This window comes from Salvelinus fontinalis, unplaced genomic scaffold (genome assembly GCF_029448725.1).
Source record: "Salvelinus fontinalis isolate EN_2023a unplaced genomic scaffold, ASM2944872v1 scaffold_0622, whole genome shotgun sequence".
Lineage (NCBI taxonomy): Eukaryota > Metazoa > Chordata > Actinopteri > Salmoniformes > Salmonidae > Salvelinus > Salvelinus fontinalis.
The window spans coordinates 85,001-104,495 of NW_026600831.1; the positions used below are offsets into that span (position 1 = coordinate 85,001).

General features: G+C 47.9%; 1 protein-coding gene across 2 annotated transcripts in view; it reads right to left on the bottom strand.

Moving 5' to 3' along the window:
• Positions 1–19,495, bottom strand: part of LOC129846757 (putative uncharacterized protein DDB_G0271982) — a 90,228-nt gene that overhangs the window by 60,719 nt on the left and 10,014 nt on the right. The window contains exon 2 of one of the 2 annotated variants that reach the window (XM_055914619.1): positions 11,525–11,579. The exons of the other annotated variant lie outside the window; for it this stretch is intronic. The gene's annotated coding sequence lies outside the window, so the exon portion shown is untranslated. The remainder of the gene's footprint in view (positions 1–11,524; positions 11,580–19,495) is intronic. 2 annotated transcript variants of the gene reach the window in all.

Here is a 19,495-nt window from a genome sequence, read left to right on the forward strand (position 1 = left end):
GCCCTGACCAACATCAAGGACCAGGGTAAACCTGCAGGCTGGGCCCCGACCAACAGCAGGGACCAGGGTAAACCTGCAGGCTGGGCCCCGACCAACAGCAGGGACCAGGGTAAACCTGCAGGCTGGGCCCCGACCAACATCAGCCACAATCACAACAATTCATTAGGACTCAGGTCTTTACCCCAACAGATCCACACGCATGCAGACGAAGGACGGACACACACACACACACACACACACACACACACACACACACACACACACACACACACACACACACACACACACACACACACACACACACACACACACATGGTAATGCTATAGTCGTGTAACTACTGTGGCTGAAGACCTCATGAATATAAAATAACCGTCATGAACATCATTGTTTTTAACAACTTATTAAAGTCGACAAACTTTACCTTAAAACAGCTAATAAACTAGTCTGGTTTACATCTAACAGTAGAGGAGAATAAACTAGTCTGGTTTACATCTAATAGCAGAGAGGAGAATAAACTAGTCTGGTTTACATCTAATAGCAGAGAGGAGAATAAACTAGTCTGGTTTACATCTAATAGCAGAGAGGAGAATAAACTAGTCTGGTTTACATCTAATAGCAGAGAGGAGAATAAACTAGTCTGGTTTACATCTAACAGTAGAGGAGAATAAACTAGTCTGGTTTACATCTAACAGTAGAGGAGAATAAACTAGTCTGGTTTACATCTAACAGTAGAGGAGAATAAACTAGTCTGGTTTACATCTAACAGTAGAGGAGAATAAACTAGTCTGGTTTACATCTAATAGCAGAGAGGAGAATAAACTAGTCTGGTTTACATCTAATAGCAGAGAGGAGAATAAACTAGTCTGGTTTACATCTAACAGTAGAGGAGAATAAACTAGTCTGGTTTACATCTAACAGTAGAGGAGAATAAACTAGTCTGGTTTACATCTAACAGTAGAGGAGAATAAACTAGTCTGGTTTACATCTAACAGTAGAGGAGAATAAACTAGTCTGGTTTACATCTAACAGTAGAGGAGAATAAACTAGTCTGGTTTACATCTAACAGTAGAGGAGAATAAACTAGTCTGTTTACATCTAACAGTAAAGAGGAGAATAAACTAGTCTGGTTTACATCTTACAGTAGAGAGGAGTATAAACTAGTTTGGTTTACATCTAACAGTAGAGAGGAGAATAAACTAGTCTGGTTTACATCTAACAATAGAGAGGAGAATAAACTAGTCTGGTTTACATCTAACAGTAGAGGAGAATAAACTAGTCTGGTTTACATCTAACAGTAGAGGAGAATAAACTAGTCTGGTTTACATCTAATAGCAGAGAGGAGAATAAACTAGTCTGGTTTACATCTAACAGCAGAGAGGAGAATAAACTAGTCTGGTTTACATCTAACAGTAGAGGAGAATAAACTAGTCTGGTTTACATCTAACAGTAGAGAGGAGAATAAACTAGTCTGGTTTACATCTAACAGCAGAGAGGAGAATAAACTAGTCTGGTTTACATCTAACAGCATAGAGGAGAATAAACTAGTCTGGTTTACATCTAACAGTAGAGAGGAGAATAAACTAGTCTGGTTTACATCTAACAGTAAAGAGGAGAATAAACTAGTCTGGTTTACATCTAACAGTAGAGGAGAATAAACTAGTCTGGTTTACATCTAACAGTAGAGAGGAGAATAAACTAGTCTGGTTTACATCTAACAGTAGAGAGGAGAATAAACTAGTCTGGTTTACATCTAACAGTAAAGAGGAGAATAAACTAGTCTGGTTTACATCTAACAGTAGAGGAGAATAAACTAGTCTGGTTTACATCTAACAGTAGAGAGGAGAATAAACTAGTCTGGTTTACATCTAACAGTAAAGAGGAGAATAAACTAGTCTGGTTTACATCTAACAGTAGAGGAGAATAAACTAGTCTGGTTTACATCTAACAGCAGAGAGGAGAATAAACTAGTCTGGTTTACATCTAATAGCAGAGAGGAGAATAAACTAGTCTGGTTTACATCTAACAGCAGAGAGGAGAATAAACTAGTCTGGTTTACATCTTACAGTAGAGAGGAGAATAAACTAGTCTGGTTTACATCTAACAGTAGAGAGGAGAATAAACTAGTCTGGTTTACATCTAACAATAGAGAGGAGAATAAACTAGTCTGGTTTACATCTAACAGTAGAGGAGAATAAACTAGTCTGGTTTACATCTAACAGTAGAGAGGAGAATAAACTAGTCTGGTTTACATCTAATAGCAGAGAGGAGAATAAACTAGTCTGGTTTACATCTTACAGTAGAGAGGAGAATAAACTAGTCTGGTTTACATCTAATAGCAGAGAGGAGAATAAACTAGTCTGGTTTACATCTTACAGTAGAGAGGAGAATAAACTAGTCTGGTTTACATCTTACAGTAGAGAGGAGAATAAACTAGTCTGGTTTACATCTTACAGTAGAGAGGAGAATAAACTAGTCTGGTTTACATCTAATAGCAGAGAGGAGAATAAACTAGTCTGGTTTACATCTAATAGCAGAGAGGAGAATAAACTAGTCACTCTCCAATCGCCAGTTCCTGCTCACGCCACATCAACACGCACATCAATACAGACACACACACTTTCTCTCTCTGAAAGGCGAGAAAACGACTGCCCTTCTCTCAAGGGCTGTGGCTTCATGGCAGGTTATAGTAGCTTTCCTATGGAGACGAATCAATGTGGCGCCACGTCGGAAATGTCAGCCTGCCAGGAACCTCGGGTGAGACTCAGACAGAGACTCAGAGGATTTACATAGAAACCAGGGCACATAGGGCCAAAGTAGTGCACTAACTAGGGAATAGGATGCCATTCTGGGGAACAAGATGTGTGTCCCAGTTCTGATGGAGAAACATCTAGCATCTGTAGACAGAATTCATTAATGATGGTAAGAGTGTTGACCTAATTAATATTAAATCACACACACACACTTCATTAACGATGGTAAGTGTTGACCTAATTAATATTAATCACACACACACACAGACTTCATTAACGATGGTAAGTGTTGACCTAATTAATTTTAATAACACACACTTCATTAACGATGGTAAGTGTTGACCTAATTAATATTAATCACACACACACACACACACACACACACACACACACACACACACACACACACACACACACACACACACACACACACACACACACACACACACACACACACACACACACACACACGACATTCCAGATGATCTATGGGACTTTAGGTTCATTTCCACCTCAGCCTTGTCGTCTTTTTGTTTTAAGGCAAGAGACAGTAAATGGCTAAAATCTCTACTGACTGTCTGACAGAACACCACCTCTCTGGTTCAGATCTCTACTGACTGTCTGTCAGAACACCACCTCTCTGGTTCAGATCTCTACTGACTGTCTGTCAGAACACCACCTCTCTGGTTCAGATCTCTACTGACTGTCTGACAGAACACCACCTCTCTGGTTCCGATCTCTACTGACTGTCTACCAGAACACCACCTCTCTGGTTCAGATCTCTACTGACTGTCTGTCAGAACACCACCTCTCTGGTTCAGATCTCTACTGACTGTCTGACAGAACACCACCTCTCTGGTTCAGATCTCTCCTGACTGTCTGACAGAACACCACCTCTCTGGTTCAGATCTCTACTGACTGTCTGTCAGAACACCACCTCTCTGGTTCAGATCTCTACTGACTGTCTGTCAGAACACCACCTCCCTGGTTCAGATCTCTACTGACTGTCTGTCAGAACACCACCTCTCTGGTTCAGATCTCTACTGACTGTCTGACAGAACACCACCTCTCTGGTTCAGATCTCTACTGACTGTCAGAACACCACCTCTCTGGTTCCGATCTCTACTGACAGAACACCACCTCTCTGGTTCAGATCTCTACTGACTGTCTGACAGAACACCACCTCTCTGGTTCAGATCTCTACTGACTGTCAGAACACCACCTCTCTGGTTCAGATCTCTACTGACTGTCTGAACACCACCTCTCTGGTTCAGATCTCTACTGACTGTCTGAACACCACCTCTCTGGTTCAGATCTCTACTGACTGTCAGAACACCACCTCTCTGGTTCAGATCTCTACTGACTGTCAGAAAACCACCTCTCTGGTTCAGATCTCTACTGACTGTCTGTCAGAACACCACCTCTCTGGTTCAGATCTCTACTGTCTGTCTGTCAGAACACCACCTCTCTGGTTCAGATCTCTACTGACTGTCAGAACACCACCTCTCTGGTTCAGATCTCTACTGACTGTCTGAACACCACCTCTCTGGTTCAGATCTCTACTGACTGTCAGAACACCACCTCTCTGGTTCAGATCTCTACTGACTGTCAGAAAACCACCTCTCTGGTTCAGATCTCTACTGACTGTCTGTCAGAACACCACCTCTCTGGTTCAGATCTCTACTGACTGTCTGTCAGAACACCACCTCTCTGGTTCAGATCTCTACTGTCTGTCTGTCAGAACACCACCTCTCTGGTTCAGATCTCTACTGACTGTCAGAACACCACCTCTCTGGTTCAGATCTCTACTGTCTGTCTGTCAGAACACCACCTCTCTGGTTCAGATCTCTACTGACTGTCTGAACACCACCTCTCTGGTTCAGATCTCTACTGTCTGTCTGTCAGAACACCACCTCTCTGGTTCAGATCTCTACTGACTGTCTGAACACCACCTCTCTGGTTCAGATCTCTACTGACTGTCTGACAGAACACCACCTCTCTGGTTCAGATCTCTACTGACTGTCTGACAGAACACCACCTCTCTGGTTCAGATCTCTACTGTCTGTCTGTCAGAACACCACCTCTCTGGTTCAGATCTCTACTGACTGTCAGAACACCACCTCTCTGGTTCAGATCTCTACTGACTGTCTGTCAGAACACCACCTCTCTGGTTCAGATCTCTACTGACTGTCTGACAGAACACCACCTCTCTGGTTCAGATCTCTACTGTCTGTCTGTCAGAACACCACCTCTCTGGTTCAGATCTCTACTGACTGTCAGAACACCACCTCTCTGGTTCAGATCTCTACTGACTGTCTGTCAGAACACCACCTCTCTGGTTCAGATCTCTACTGACTGTCTGTCAGAACACCACCTCTCTGGTTCAGATCTCTACTGTCTGTCTGTCAGAACACCACCTCTCTGGTTCAGATCTCTACTGACTGTCAGAACACCACCTCTCTGGTTCAGATCTTTACTGACTGTCTGTCAGAACACCACCTCTCTGGTTCAGATCTCTACTGACTGCCTGACAGAACACCACCTCTCTGGTTCAGATCTCTACTGACTGTCTGACAGAACACCACCTCTCTGGTTCAGATCTCTACTGACTGTCTGTCAGAACACCACCTCTCTGGTTCAGATCTCTACTGACTGTCTGTCAGAACACCACCTCTCTGGTTCAGATCTCTACTGTCTGTCTGTCAGAACACCACCTCTCTGGTTCAGATCTCTACTGACTGTCAGAACACCACCTCTCTGGTTCAGATCTCTACTGTCTGTCTGTCAGAACACCACCTCTCTGGTTCAGATCTCTACTGTCTGTCTGTCAGAACACCACCTCTCTGGTTCAGATCTCTACTGTCTGTCTGTCAGAACACCACCTCTCTGGTTCAGATCTCTACTGACTGTCAGAACACCACCTCTCTGGTTCAGATCTCTACTGACTGTCTGTCAGAACACCACCTCTCTGGTTCAGATCTCTACTGTCTGTCTGTCAGAACACCACCTCTCTGGTTCAGATCTCTACTGACTGTCAGAACACCACCTCTCTGGTTCAGATCTCTACTGTCTGTCTGTCAGAACACCACCTCTCTGGTTCAGATCTCTACTGTCTGTCTGTCAGAACACCACCTCTCTGGTTCAGATCTCTACTGACTGTCAGAACACCACCTCTCTGGTTCAGATCTCTACTGACTGTCTGTCAGAACACCACCTCTCTGGTTCAGATCTCTACTGACTGTCTGTCAGAACACCACCTCTCTGGTTCAGATCTCTACTGACTGTCTGACAGAACACCACCTCTCTGGTTCAGATCTCTACTGTCTGTCTGTCAGAACACCACCTCTCTGGTTCAGATCTCTACTGACTGTCAGAACACCACCTCTCTGGTTCAGATCTCTACTGACTGTCTGTCAGAACACCACCTCTCTGGTTCAGATCTTTACTGACTGTCTGACAGAACACCACCTCTCTGGTTCAGATCTCTACTGTCTGTCTGTCAGAACACCACCTCTCTGGTTCAGATCTCTACTGACTGTCAGAACACCACCTCTCTGGTTCAGATCTCTACTGACTGTCTGTCAGAACACCACCTCTCTGGTTCAGATCTCTACTGACTGTCTGTCAGAACACCACCTCTCTGGTTCAGATCTCTACTGTCTGTCTGTCAGAACACCACCTCTCTGGTTCAGATCTCTACTGACTGTCAGAACACCACCTCTCTGGTTCAGATCTTTACTGACTGTCTGTCAGAACACCACCTCTCTGGTTCAGATCTCTACTGACTGCCTGACAGAACACCACCTCTCTGGTTCAGATCTCTACTGACTGTCTGACAGAACACCACCTCTCTGGTTCAGATCTCTACTGACTGTCTGTCAGAACACCACCTCTCTGGTTCAGATCTCTACTGACTGTCTGTCAGAACACCACCTCTCTGGTTCAGATCTCTACTGACTGTCTGACAGAACACCACCTCTCTGGTTCAGATCTCTACTGACTGTCTGTCAGAACACCACCTCTCTGGTTCAGATCTCTACTGACTGTCTGTCAGAACACCACCTCTCTGGTTCAGATCTCTACTGACTGTCTGTCAGAACACCACCTCTCTGGTTCAGATCTCTACTGACTGTCTGTCAGAACACCACCTCTCTGGTTCAGATCTCTACTGACTGTCAGAACACCACCTCTCTGGTTCAGATCTCTACTGACTGTCTGACAGAACACCACCTCTCTGGTTCAGATCTCTACTGACTGTCTGTCAGAACACCACCTCTCTGGTTCAGATCTCTACTGACTGTGTCAGAACACCACCTCTCTGGTTCAGATCTCTACTGACTGTCTGTCAGAACACCACCTCTCTGGTTCAGATCTCTACTGACTGTCTGTCAGAACACCACCTCTCTGGTTCAGATCTCTACTGACTGTCTGACAGAACACCACCTCTCTGGTTCAGATCTCTACTGTCTGTCTGTCAGAACACCACCTCTCTGGTTCAGATCTCTACTGACTGTCAGAACACCACCTCTCTGGTTCAGATCTCTACTGACTGTCTGTCAGAACACCACCTCTCTGGTTCAGATCTCTACTGACTGTCTGTCAGAACACCACCTCTCTGGTTCAGATCTCTACTGTCTGTCTGTCAGAACACCACCTCTCTGGTTCAGATCTCTACTGACTGTCAGAACACCACCTCTCTGGTTCAGATCTTTACTGACTGTCTGTCAGAACACCACCTCTCTGGTTCAGATCTCTACTGACTGCCTGACAGAACACCACCTCTCTGGTTCAGATCTCTACTGACTGTCTGTCAGAACACCACCTCTCTGGTTCAGATCTCTACTGACTGTCTGTCAGAACACCACCTCTCTGGTTCAGATCTCTACTGACTGTCTGTCAGAACACCACCTCTCTGGTTCAGATCTCTACTGACTGTCTGACAGAACACCACCTCTCTGGTTCAGATCTCTACTGACTGTCTGTCAGAACACCACCTCTCTGGTTCAGATCTCTACTGACTGTCTGTCAGAACACCACCTCTCTGGTTCAGATCTCTACTGACTGTCTGTCAGAACACCACCTCTCTGGTTCAGATCTCTACTGACTGTCTGTCAGAACACCACCTCTCTGGTTCAGATCTCTACTGACTGTCAGAACACCACCTCTCTGGTTCAGATCTCTACTGACTGTCTGACAGAACACCACCTCTCTGGTTCAGATCTCTACTGACTGTCTGTCAGAACACCACCTCTCTGGTTCAGATCTCTACTGACTGTGTCAGAACACCACCTCTCTGGTTCAGATCTCTACTGACTGTCTGTCAGAACACCACCTCTCTGGTTCAGATCTCTACTGACTGTCTGTCAGAACACCACCTCTCTGGTTCAGATCTCTACTGACTGTCTGACAGAACAGCACCTCTCTGGTTCAGATCTCTACTGACTGTCTGTCAGAACACCACCTCTCTGGTTCAGATCTCTACTGACTGACAGAACACCACCTCTCTGGTTCAGATCTCTACTGACTGTCAGAACACCACCTCTCTGGTTCAGATCTCTACTGACTGTCTGACAGAACAGCACCTCTCTGGTTCAGATCTCTACTGACTGTCTGTCAGAACACCACCTCTCTGGTTCAGATCTCTACTGACTGTCTGTCAGAACACCACCTCTCTGGTTCAGATCTCTACTGACTGACTGTCAGAACACCACCTCTCTGGTTCAGATCTCTACTGACTGTCTGTCAGAACACCACCTCTCTGGTTCAGATCTCTACTGACTGTCTGTCAGAACACCACCTCTCTGGTTCAGATCTCTACTGACTGTCTGACAGAACACCACCTCTCTGGTTGAGATCTCTACTGACTGTCTGTCAGAACATCACCTCTCTGGTTCAGATCTCTACTGACTGTCTGTCAGAACACCACCTCTCTGGTTGAGATCTCTACTGACTGTCTGTCAGAACATCACCTCTCTGGTTCAGATCTCTACTGACTGTCTGTCAGAACACCACCTCTCTGGTTCAGATCTCTACTGACTGTCTGACAGAACACCACCTCTCTGGTTCAGATCTCTACTGACTGTCTGACAGAACACCACCTCTCTGGTTCAGATCTCTACTGACTGTCTGACAGAACACCACCTCTCTGGTTCAGATCTCTACTGACTGTCTGACAGAACACCACCTCTCTGGTTCAGATCTCTACTGACTGTCTGAACACCACCTCTCTGGTTCAGATCTCTACTGACTGTCTGAACACCACCTCTGGTTCAGATCTCTACTGACTGTCTGACAGAACAGCACCTCTCTGGTTCAGATCTCTACTGACTGTCTGACAGAACAGCACCTCTCTGGTTCAGATCTCTACTGACTGTCTGTCAGAACACCACCTCTCTGGTTCAGATCTCTACTGACTGTCTGTCAGAACACCACCTCTCTGGTTCCGATCTCTACTGACTGTCTGTCAGAACACCACCTCTCTGGTTCCGATCTCTACTGACTGTCTGACAGAACACCACCTCTCTGGTTCAGATCTCTACTGACTGACTGTCAGAACACCACCTCTCTGGTTCAGATCTCTACTGACTGTCTGAACACCGCCTCTCTGGTTCAGATCTCTACTGACTGTCAGAACACCACCTCTCTGGTTCCGATCTCTACTGACTGTCTGACAGAACACCACCTCTCTGGTTCAGATCTCTACTGACTGTCTGACAGAACACCACCTCTCTGGTTCAGATCTCTACTGACTGTCTGAACACCGCCTCTCTGGTTCAGATCTCTACTGACTGTCTGACAGAACACCACCTCTCTGGTTCAGATCTCTACTGACTGTCTGACAGAACACCACCTCTCTGGTTCAGATCTCTACTGACTGTCTGAACACCACCTCTCTGGTTCAGATCTCTACTGACTGTCTGAACACCACCTCTCTGGTTCAGATCTCTACTGACTGTCTGTCAGAACACCACCTCTCTGGTTCAGATCTCTACTGACTGTCTGTCAGAACACCACCTCTCTGGTTCAGATCTCTACTGACTGTCTGTCAGAACACCACCTCTCTGGTTCAGATATCTACTGACTGTCTGTCAGAACACCACCTCTCTGGTTCAGATATCTACTGTCTGTCTGTCAGAACACCACCTCTCTGGTTCAGATCTCTACTGACTGTCTGTCAGAACACCACCTCTCTGGTTCAGATCTCTACTGACTGTCTGACAGAACACCACCTCTCTGGTTCAGATCTCTACTGACTGTCTGACAGAACACCACCTCTCTGGTTCAGATCTCTACTGACTGTCTGAACACCACCTCTCTGGTTCAGATCTCTACTGACTGTCAGAACACCACCTCTCTGGTTCAGATCTCTACTGACTGACAGAACACCACCTCTCTGGTTCAGATCTCTACTGACTGTCAGAACACCACCTCTCTGGTTCAGATCTCTACTGACTGTCTGACAGAACACCACCTCTCTGGTTCAGATCTCTACTGACTGTCTGACAGAACACCACCTCTCTGGTTCAGATCTCTACTGACTGTCTGTCAGAACACCACCTCTCTGGTTCAGATCTCTACTGACTGTCTGTCAGAACATCGCCTCTCTGGTTCAGATCTCTACTGACTGTCAGAACACCACCTCTCTGGTTCAGATCTCTACTGACTGTCTGACAGAACACCACCTCTCTACTGACTGTCTGAACACCACCTCTCTGGTTCAGATCTCTACTGACTGTCTGTCAGAACACCACCTCTCTGGTTCAGATCTCTACTGACTGTCTGTCAGAACACCACCTCTCTGGTTCAGATCTCTACTGACTGTCTGTCAGAACACCACCTCTCTGGTTCAGATCTCTACTGACTGTCTGACAGATGGAGCTTCAGGAAGAGAATACTGACAACTCGGGTCGCCCTGCGTCACGGTAACTGTGCTTACTGACCTCCCAACCTTCATCTGACTGACAGAGACACAATATGGTCTGGCTACCAGAGAATGAGACAGAGAGGGAGAGAGACAGAGCGCGAGACACAGAGCGCGAGAGACACAGAGCGCGAGACACAGAGCGCGAGACACAGAGCGCGAGACACAGAGCGCGAGACACAGAGCGCGAGAGACACAGAGCGCGAGACACAGAGCGCGAGACACAGAGCGCGAGAGACAGAGCGCGAGAGACAGAGCGCGAGAGACACAGAGCGCGAGAGACACAGAGCGCGAGACACAGAGCGCGAGACACAGAGCGCGAGAGACACAGAGCGCGAGAGACACAGAGCGCGAGAGACACAGAGCGCGAGAGACACAGAGCGCGAGACACAGAGCGAGAGACAGAGAGCTGGAAGTGATAGAGACACCATGATCCAGCAGGGCATTATGCTTGCCTGAGAGAACTTCAGAGAGGCCACTTCAGTCTCTGTCTGTCTGTGTACCAGTCCTGTTGTAAAATCTGATCTGACCAGTCTCCGGCTCTGTATCGCTATAGAGGCATGCTAAACCTACTGTAGCACCCGCTCTCTGCTACACACCTTAGCATGCATGCAGTACGAGATCACATATAACACACACTCTCTCTCACACACACACACAACACATCCCACAGACGCGCTTACAGACACATCACCTACACACACAAATGCACACATGCCCGCAGACACACACGCACGCAAACACACACACACACGCAGACACACAGTCACGTGTGGAGCTCCATACCCATTTACCAAAAGCAGCGGAGCATCCTCAAGCAGACAGGCAAGAGGTGACAAATATAGGACCTACCTCATGCAGCTGGTGCAGCAGAAAGCAGTCTCCTCACGACAACACCACAGCCAGCCTGAGAGAGAAGACAAGGCAGGGAGGGAGACATGATGACATCACAGTGTGTATATCCCCTCCCCTCGTAATACAGCCCGGTGGAACATACGTTTCAGTCCATCACAGACGGAGTGTCCTAGTCGCGTGTGTGCGTGAGATTGCGCGCGTGGTTCTACAAGTGTGTGTGGGTTCTACAGTTTTTAATCTCCTCCGTGTCAGTGGGCTCGATGAGGCGTGTCCTTTGGCCCACCTCCAGAACCCATTCCTTAATCCCGTTGGACAGGCTTTAGTCGCTGGGCCAATTAACATGTCCATCTGGGGGTCACGCTGGACCACAGAGACATACTGGTCTCGGGAGGAGAGGAGAAGAACAGAGTACTATGATACTTGTGTCGGCTACACTGTGAAAGAGAAGATATTGAGATAACACCAGATGGTGTACAGCATGACATAAGGTGACAGGGGCCAGGACCCAAACACAAACCAGAGGGTTCATTTGATGGAGCCCAGGGCCCAAACACAAACCAGAGGGTTAATCTGATGGAGCCCAGGGCCCAAACATAAACCACAGAGGGTTAATCTGATGGAGCCCAGGGCTCAGGGCCCAAACACAAACCACAGAGGGTTAATCTGATGGAGCCCAGGGCTCAGGGCCCAAACACAAACCACATAGGGTTAATCTGATGGAGCTCAGGGCCCAAACACAAACCACAGAGGGTTAATCTGATGGAGCCCAGGGCTCAGGGCCCAAACACAAACCACATAGGGTTAATCTGATGGAGCCCAGGGCCCAAACACAAACCACAGAGGGTTAATCTGATGGAGCCCAGGGCCCAAACACAAACCACAGAGGGTTAATCTGATGGAGCCCAGGGCCCAAACACAAACCACAGAGGGTTAATCTGATGGAGCCCAGGGCCCAAACACAAACCACAGAGGGTTAATCTGATGGAGCCCAGGGCCCAAACACAAACCACAGAGGGTTAATCTGATGGAGCCCAGGGCCCAAACACAAACCACAGAGGGTTAATCTGATAGAGCCCAGGGCCCAAACACAAACCACAGAGGGTTAATCTGATAGAGCGATATCTTCAAAGTGAAGTTGACCCTAGACCAGGGTTCCCCACTGCCGACATCATTTGACCCCCCAAATTTTCGGAGAAAAAACATATTTTGGGGAATTTTCATTGTCGGACATAAAAGACTAAAAATACCAGGAAATCAGTTCCAAGTGATTTTAATTTAGAAAATCTGCTCCCAAGTATCCAATCCAAAAGACACCCTATTCCCTATATAGTGCACTATTTTTGACCAAGGCCCTATGGGGCACGATATAGGGGATAGGGTGCCTTTTGGGATGCACCCCTCCCCATTCCACCCTCTGCTGGCTTCGCTAATTGATCACACACTTCCATAGAACTGCCAAGTGGCAGCTGAGCTGCCAGAGCATGTCTATAGGAAATACAGGCTGTCTACTGTAATCGTACCCCATCACCTGTGTTGTGTGGAGTCATGTCTATAGGAAATACAGGCTGTCTACTGTAATCGTACCCCATCACCTGCGTTGTGTGGAGTCATGTCTATAGGAAATACAGGCTGTCTACTGTAATCGTACCCCATCACCTGCGTTGTGTGGAGTCATGTCTATAGGAAATACAGGCTGTCTACTGTAATCGTACCCCATCACCTGTGTTGTGTGGAGTCATGTCTATAGGAAATACAGGCTGCCTACTGTAATCGTACCCTATCACCTGTGTTGTGTGGAGTCATGTCTATAGGAAATACAGGCTGCCTACTGTAATCGTACCCCATCATCAGCGTTGTGTGGAGTCATGTCTATAGGAAATACAGGCTGTCTACTGTAATCGTACCCCATCACCTGTGTTGTGTGGAGTCATGTCTATAGGAAATACAGGCTGCCTACTGTAATCGTACCCTATCACCTGTGTTGTGTGGAGTCATGTCTATAGGAAATACAGGCTGCCTACTGTAATCGTACCCCATCACCTGTGTTGTGTGGAGTCATGTCTATAGGAAATACAGGCTGCCTACTGTAATCGTACCCTATCACCTGTGTTGTGTGGAGTCATGTCTATAGGAAATACAGGCTGCCTACTGTAATCGTACCCCATCACCTGCGTTGTGTGGAGTCATGTCTATAGGAAATACAGGCTGCCTACTGTAATCGTACCCCATCACCTGTGTTGTGTGGAGTCATATCTATAGGAAATACAGGCTGCCTACTGTAATCGTACCCCATCACCTGCGTTGTGTGGAGTCATGTCTATAGGAAATACAGGCTGCCTACTGTAATCGTACCCTATCACCTGCGTTGTGTGGAGTCATGTCTATAGGAAATACAGGCTGCCTACTGTAATCGTACCCTATCACCTGCGTTGTGTGGAGTCATATCTATAGGAAATACAGGCTGCCTACTGTAATCGTACCCTATCACCTGCGTTGTGTGGAGTCATGTCTATAGGAAATACAGGCTGCCTACTGTAATCGTACCCTATCACCTGCGTTGTGTGGAGTCATGTCTATAGGAAATACAGGCTGCCTACTGTAATCGTACCCCTTCACCTGCGTTGTGTGGAGTCATGTCTATAGGAAATACAGGCTGCCTACTGTAATCGTACCCCATCACCTGTGTTGTGTGGAGTCATGTCTATAGGAAATACAGGCTGTCTACTGTAATCGTACCCCATCACCTGTGTTGTGTGGAGTCATGTCTATAGGAAATACAGGCTGCCTACTGTAATCGTACCCCATCACCTGTGTTGTGTGGAGTCATGTCTATAGGAAATACAGGCTGCCTACTGTAATCGTTGTTATGCTGGTGAATGAGGACCCAAAAGCGACTTAACATAAACAGAGTCTTTATTCCAGTCTTAAACAAAACGATACTCCTGGATATATCTTAGGTGACACCTGCTCACACGCAGCATCTGATGAAGGCAAAAACACGACAGGGCGGAACCAGGACACAGAACAGCAAACATCAAACAATGATCCGACAAGGACAGAAGCGGAAAACAGAGGGAGAAATAGGGACTCTAATCAGAGGGCAAAATAGGGGACAGGTGTGAAAGAGTAAATGAGGTAGTTAGGAGAATGAGGAACAGCTGGGAGCAGGAACGGAACGATAGAGAGAGCGAGAGAGAGAGAGAGAGAGAGAGAGGGGGAGGGGGAGAGAGAGGGATAGAAAGAGGGAAAGAACCAAATAAGACCAGCAGAGGGAAACGAATAGAAGGGAAGCACAGGGACAAGACATGGTAATCAATGACAAAACATGACAATCGTACCCCATCATCGGCGTTGTGTGGAGTCATGTCTATAGGAAATACAGGCTGCCTACTGTAATCGTACCCCATCACCTGTGTTGTGTGGAGTCATGTCTATAGGAAATACAGGCTGTCTACTGTAATCGTACCCCATCACCTGTGTTGTGTGGAGTCATGTCTATAGGAAATACAGGCTGCCTACTGTAATCGTACCCCATCACCTGCGTTGTGTGGAGTCATGTCTATAGGAAATACAGGCTGTCTACTGTAATCGTACCCCATCACCTGTGTTGTGTGGAGTCATATCTATAGGAAATACAGGCTGCCTACTGTAATCGTACCCCATCACCTGTGTTGTGTGGAGTCATATCTATAGGAAATACAGGCTGCCTACTGTAATCGTACCCCATCACCTGTGTTGTGTGGAGTCATATCTATAGGAAATACAGGCTGCCTACTGTAATCGTACCCTATCACCTGTGTTGTGTGGAGTCATGTCTATAGGAAATACAGGCTGCCTACTGTAATCGTACCCCATCATCAGCGTTGTGTGGAGTCATGTCTATAGGAAATACAGGCTGCCTACTGTAATCGTACCCCATCACCTGTGTTGTGTGGAGTCATGTCTATAGGAAATACAGGCTGCCTACTGTAATCGTACCCCATCATCAGCGTTGTGTGGAGTCATGTCTATAGGAAATACAGGCTGCCTACTGTAATCGTACCCCATCACCTGTGTTGTGTGGAGTCATGTCTATAGGAAATACAGGCTGTCTACTGTAATCGTACCCCATCACCTGTGTTGTGTGGAGTCATGTCTATAGGAAATACAGGCTGCCTACTGTAATCGTACCCCATCACCTGTGTTGTGTGGAGTCATGTCTATAGGAAATACAGGCTGCCTACTGTAATCGTACCCCATCACCTGTGTTGTGTGGAGTCATGTCTATAGGAAATACAGGCTGCCTACTGTAATCGTACCCCATCACCTGTGTTGTGTGGAGTCATGTCTATAGGAAATACAGGCTGTCTACTGTAATCGTACCCCATCACCTGTGTTGTGTGGAGTCATGTCTATAGGAAATACAGGCTGCCTACTGTAATCGTACCCCATCACCTGTGTTGTGTGGAGTCATGTCTTGTCGCGCTGTGTGGAGTCATGTCTTGTCGCGCTGTGTGGAGTCATGTCTTGTCGCGCTGTGTGGAGTCTTGTCGTGTCGCGCTGTGTGGAGTCATGTCATGCTGTGTGGAGTCATGTCATGCTGTGTGGAGTCATGTCATGGAGTGTGGAGTTATGTCTTGTCATGCTGTGTGGAGTCATGTCTTGTCGCGCTGTGTGGAGTCATGTCATGCTGTGTGGAGTCATGTCTTGGCGCGCTGTGTGGAGTCATGTCTTGGCGCGCTGTGTGGAGTCATGTCGTGTCACGCTGTGTGGAGTCATGGCATGCTGTGTGGAGTCATGGCATGCTGTGTGGAGTCATGGCATGCTGTGTGGAGTCATGGCATGCTGTGTGGAGTCATGGCATGCTGTGTGGAGTCATGGCATGCTGTGTGGAGTCATGGCATGCTGTGTGGAGTCATGGCATGCTGTGTGGAGTCATGGCATGTCGCGCTGTGTGGAGTCATGTCGCGCTGTGTGGAGTCATGTCGCGCTGTGTGGAGTCATGTCGCGCTGTGTGGAGTCATGTCGCGCTGTGTGGAGTCATGTCGCGCTGTGTGGAGTCATGTCGCGCTGTGTGGAGTCATGTCGCGCTGTGTGGAGTCATGTCGCGCTGTGTGGAGTCATGTCGCGCTGTGTGGAGTCATGTCGCGCTGTGTGGAGTCATGTCTTGTCGCGCCGTGGGGAGTCATGTCTTGTCGCGCCGTGGGGAGTCATGTCTTGTCGCGCCGTGGGGAGTCATGTCTTGTCGCGCCGTGGGGAGTCATGTCTTGTCGCGCCGTGGGGAGTCATGTCTTGTCGCGCCGTGGGGAGTCATGTCTTGTCGCGCCGTGGGGAGTCATGTCTTGTCGCGCCGTGGGGAGTCATGTCTTGTCGCGCCGTGGGGAGTCATGTCTTGTCGCGCCGTGTGGAGTCATGTCTTGTCGCGCTGTGTGGAGTCATGTCTTGTCGCGCCGTGGGGGGTCATGTCTTGTCGCGCCGTGTGGAGTCATGTCTTGTCGCGCCGTGGGGGGTCATGTCTTGTCGCGCCGTGTGGAGTCATGTCTTGTCGCGCCGTGTGGAGTCATGTCTTGTCGCGCCGTGGGGAGTCATGTCTTGTCGCGCCGTGGGGAGTCATGTCTTGTCGCGCCGTGGGGAGTCATGTCTTGTCGCGCCGTGGGGAGTCATGTCTTGTCGCGCCGTGGGGAGTCATGTCTTGTCGCGCCGTGGGGAGTCATGTCATGCTGTGTGGAGTCATGTCGTGTCGCGCTGTGTGGAGTCATGTCGTGTCGCGCTGTGTGGAGTCATGTCGTGCTGTGTGGAGTCATGTCTTGACGCGCTGTGTGGAGTCATGTCTTGACGCGCTGTGTGGAGTCATGTCTTGTCGCGCTGTGTGGAGTCATGTCTTGTCGCGCTGTGGGGAGTCATGTCTTGTCGCGCTGTGGGGAGTCATGTCTTGTCGCGCTGTGGGGAGTCATGTCTTGTCGCGCTGTGGGGAGTCATGTCTTGTCGCGCTGTGGGGAGTCATGTCTTGTCGCGCTGTGGGGAGTCATGTCTTGTCGCGCTGTGGGGAGTCATGTCTTGTCGCGCTGTGGGGAGTCATGTCTTGTCGCGCTGTGGGGAGTCATGTCTTGTCGCGTTGTGTGGAGTCATGTCTTGTCGCGCTGTGTGGAGTCATGTCTTGGTTCACAGTATGTGTGGTCATTGAGGCTATAGCATGTTGACATAAAGGAATGGATCGAACCAAAACGACAGGTTCTCTACCTCTCCTGTGTGTGTGTGTGTGTGTGTGTGTGTGTGTGTGTGTGTGTGTGTGTGTGTGTGTGTGTGTGTGTGTGTGTGTGTGTGTGTGTGTGTGTGTGTGTGTGTGTGTGTGTGTGTGTGTGTGTGTGTGTACACAGCACAGTTCCACAGGCCAGACTAACCTAGTTATTGGTGTTAGCCCACAAGGTGAGCGGAGGCTCTTGCTCTCAGACGGTAATAAATAAGCACACAGGCTCATTACTATCAGTCAGACAGGAATATTCCCACCTCCTTTTCATGGGACGTTTCAATGTTGCTATGGTAGTCATAAAGCAACAGCTAGGCCTATAACCTGGGGGAAGGGAAATGCACTTCCACACTGACACCCTGCAGAATCTGCTGTTTCCAGAGAACTGCACCAGTACAAACCTGACTGCCTACAGAAACCCTCCACTGAGACCTGATGGTGACAAACTCAAACACTAAATGCATCAATTAATACAATTTTGTTTGCCTAATTTAAAAATTGTTGTTCTTCTTTGGAATCTTCTTCATATTTATATTATTTACACTTTTCAAAAGCAAAACAAAACAGTAAATTCTAAAACTACTAAGAACACCCGCTAAGGCAGAAGTCCTGTACAGCCTCCACCAACACAAACGTAATCCACAGGGGTAGTTTTCTGGAGGAAGCCATTAGGACTGAGGTTTACCTTCAGGTCACCTAGACCTCTCCTCTTACCAGCTCAGTCTCCCTTTCTCTTTCTCTGCCAAACGATGTCCTCATGCGGGCAGACTGGTGGGTGCTGCTGTAGCTTGTAGAAGTAGGATCAGGGTTGAGTCAGTCTCCTGGTTAGCCCGGCAAGCACTGGCGACTCGGGCGTGACTGAAACATCAGAGCACGGTCGGTCAGGTGACATAAGAGTTCCGGGGTACGTCACAACGTCACTCTCACTATGTTCCCAGGGACGGTCCGGGGTTTAGCCCGAGACGGATTAGCCTAACAGTGGTTACGTTCCAAACCGTTCCCGCGGCGATGCCTCAACGCCCAGGGACACTTTCCATGAGGCAACTCTAACTGTCGAGGGACCAAGCGGTGCTGTTTTCAGTGTTGTTGTTGGTTGGTATCAACGTGTACTCAATCACCGCCCAGGGCTAGAAGGGAGTGGTGGCGGCGCTGGAGAAGTTAAAGAACTCATTTGTTTCAGACTTTTCACACGGTGTCCAACAATGGGAGGAACAATGTGTTTCACAAGAGCAGACTACAGATGAAGAGAGGGTAACTGTAATGAAGGCACAGTCAGTGCAAATCACATTTAGTTTTTGCTGGGCTTTTTAAATACGTTTACTGTGGTAAATACATTACCATCTGTTCAGTCTCCCGGCAACAGAGCCACTTTGGCACCTTTCACCTTAAGCTTTTTCTATAAAACGTGATAACAGCTTATTTCAGACCAACAAAGGCCAGAGAAATGATGAAGCAACAGTGAAACCTCTTGATGGGTTTTTTCCACTGTGAGGAAAGCACAGCTTCAAATCAGGAGACGCCCATAGATTTCTACTCAGTGATTCAAGAGCAACAAAGCTTGACTTAATTTAATAAAACAGCTAAGTAATTAAATTAGGGTCAATCGAGAGAGTAGTGGGCACGAACGCCAGTCCCCACTGGTCTCTGAACTGAGCTTCCTGAGCAGAGCTTCCTGAGCCAGGTGCAAATGAAGCTTTAGATGGCCGAGGATCATTTGTCCCCAGAAAACAGAGCTGCTGCTG